Here is a 2,500-nt window from a genome sequence, read left to right on the forward strand (position 1 = left end):
CCATGCCCCGTCAACATAACTCCCGATGTACTGTTTGCTTTTTCGGAAGAAGAGATCCATCCCCCCATCCTCGGCCAGCCAAAAACGCTCCAATTAATGGCCGGGTGAGATGACCCGGCGGCCCGCGACGCGTCATTCAAATCACTGCCCTATCGGCTACAACTGCTGATGGGTGGGATTAGAGGCCTGCCATGGTGGTGAGGGGCGGCGAGGACCGTGAAAGCTAGAGTTTTTCAGAGGCTGCCGGGAAAAAGGCCCCTCGGGTGGCGGGGTGCGAGGACCAGGCGCGTCATTCAATTCTCTTCCCTATCAACTTGGCTCCCGTTGGCGGGATTGGAGGCCTACTGTTTGTTACAGGGCTAAAATCGTCAGGGGAAGAGCTGACGAAACAATGCTGGTTTGGATGCAGGGGGTAGTGTTGGAATCGGCAGCGCGGACAAAATCGGCAAAGTCGACAAAAAAGACTGTTGGTCTGGACATCGGGGCAGCGGCAGCCATGCCGCCAGGGGGGGAAATCGGCAGCGCAGATTTGTGCAGCTGCAGGTTCGTCGGGGAAATCGGCAGCGCAGATTTTTCGATGAACATGGGCTGGAAGATGGACTGTCCAGGCCAGGCAGGGAAATACGTCAAGGGGACACGCTGACGAAACAGCGCTGGTTTAGACACGGTGGGTGCAGTGTTGGAATCGGCAGCGCCGACGAAATCGGCAAAGTCGGCAGAATCGGCAGCGGGTGCTGGCGATGAGTCTGGACGATTTATAGTCCAGGGCTTGATGGAAAAGACTGTTGGTCCAGACAATGGGGCAGTGGCAGCGCGGATTTGTGCAGCTGCAGGTTCGTCGGGGAAAATCGGCAGCGCAGATTTTTCGACGAACAGGGGCTGGACCGGCCGGGCCAGGCAGGAAAATTCGTCAGGGGGGCACGCTGACGAAAAGAGGGGCTGCGGAGTGGAAAATCGGCAGCGCAGATTTTTCGACGAACAGGGGCTGGACCGGCCGGGCCAGGCAGGAAAATTCGTCAGGGGGGCACGCTGACGAAAAGAGGGGCTGCCGCGTGGAAAATCGGCAGCGCAGATTTTTCGACGAACAGGGGCTGGACCGGCCGGGCCAGGCAGGAAAATTCGTCAGGGGGGCACGCTGACGAAAAGAGGGGCTGCCGCGTGGAAAATCGGCAGCGCAGATTTTTCGACGAACAGGGGCTGGACCGGCCGGGCCAGGCAGGAAAATTCGTCAGGGGGGCACGCTGACGAAAAGAGGGGCTGCCGCGTGGAAAATCGGCAGCGCAGATTTTTCGACGAACATTCGTCAGGGGGCCACGCTGACGAAAAGAGGGGCTGCCGCGTGGAAAATCGGCAGCGCAGATTTTTCGACGAACATTCGTCAGGGGGGCACGCTGAGGAAAACAGGGGCTGCCGCGTGGAAAATCGGCAGCGCAGATTTTTCGACGAACATTCGTCAGGGGGGCACGCTGAGGAAAACAGGGGCTGCCGCGTGGAAAATCGGCAGCGCAGATTTTTCGACGAACAGGGGCTGGATGCTGGACCGGCCGGGCCAGGCAGGAAAATTCGTCAGGGGGGCACGCTGACGAAAAGAGGGGCTGCCGCGTGGAAAATCGGCAGCGCAGATTTTTCGACGAACAGGGGCTGGACTGGCCGGGCCAGGCAGGAAAATTCGTCAGGGGGGCACGCTGACGAAAAGAGGGGCTGCCGCGTGGAAAATCGGCAGCGCAGATTTTTCGACGAACAGGGGCTGGACGCTGGACTGGGCCAGGCAGGAAAATTCGTCAGGGGGGCACGCTGACGAAAACAGGGGCTGCCGCGTGGAATGGCAGCCTACACGCAGATGCGAATTCGGCAGCGCACGATGGCTTGAGCAGGTCATGGGTTCGACTTGGCGCGATCTGAAACCTGGACGAGGGACTGTCGACGCTGGACGAGCCAGCGCGGTGGCCTGTCGTGCCCCGTTCAGGGGGGGCCTGCCGCGGAGACAGCCCTCGCGGGCTCGACAGCGCAGGCCAGCGTCCCCGACGTCGCTGGCCGCGGCAGGCGAGCTGCCGGGGTTCCCGCATTCCTACAAGAAAACGTCGTGCTTTCCACATGAAACCAATCCAGTAAAATCAGCCATATTTTTATGAGGCTGCCCACTGAATTTGGGGTCATTCCGGGCCGGTTCCTAGTTTTGCGGATTTACTCGATTTCTAATGGTAGGAAAATTAAAACAAATACTTCCCGACCTCGAAAAATTCTGGGAAAATTAATGAAGGTGGATTGGATTTTTGCCAACCTCTGTGCAAAATTTCAGCTCAAAATACCAAGAAATGAATTTTTTAGAGGGGGGGTGACAGCTGGGACCTAGTAGTGTCTCCCCCTGCCAGAGCTGCAATGACACTTATTGCTCTTTAGGGAGCCACCAGGCCGGCGCCCCTCAAAGACCACACGCGCGCGCGCGCCCGCCCGCGCTGGGCGCTGGGGCGCTGGGGCCTTCGGGCCTGGGGCCCTTGGG

Source organism: Populus nigra, chromosome 2 (assembly GCF_951802175.1).
Source record: "Populus nigra chromosome 2, ddPopNigr1.1, whole genome shotgun sequence".
Classification (NCBI taxonomy): Eukaryota; Viridiplantae; Streptophyta; class Magnoliopsida; order Malpighiales; family Salicaceae; genus Populus; species Populus nigra.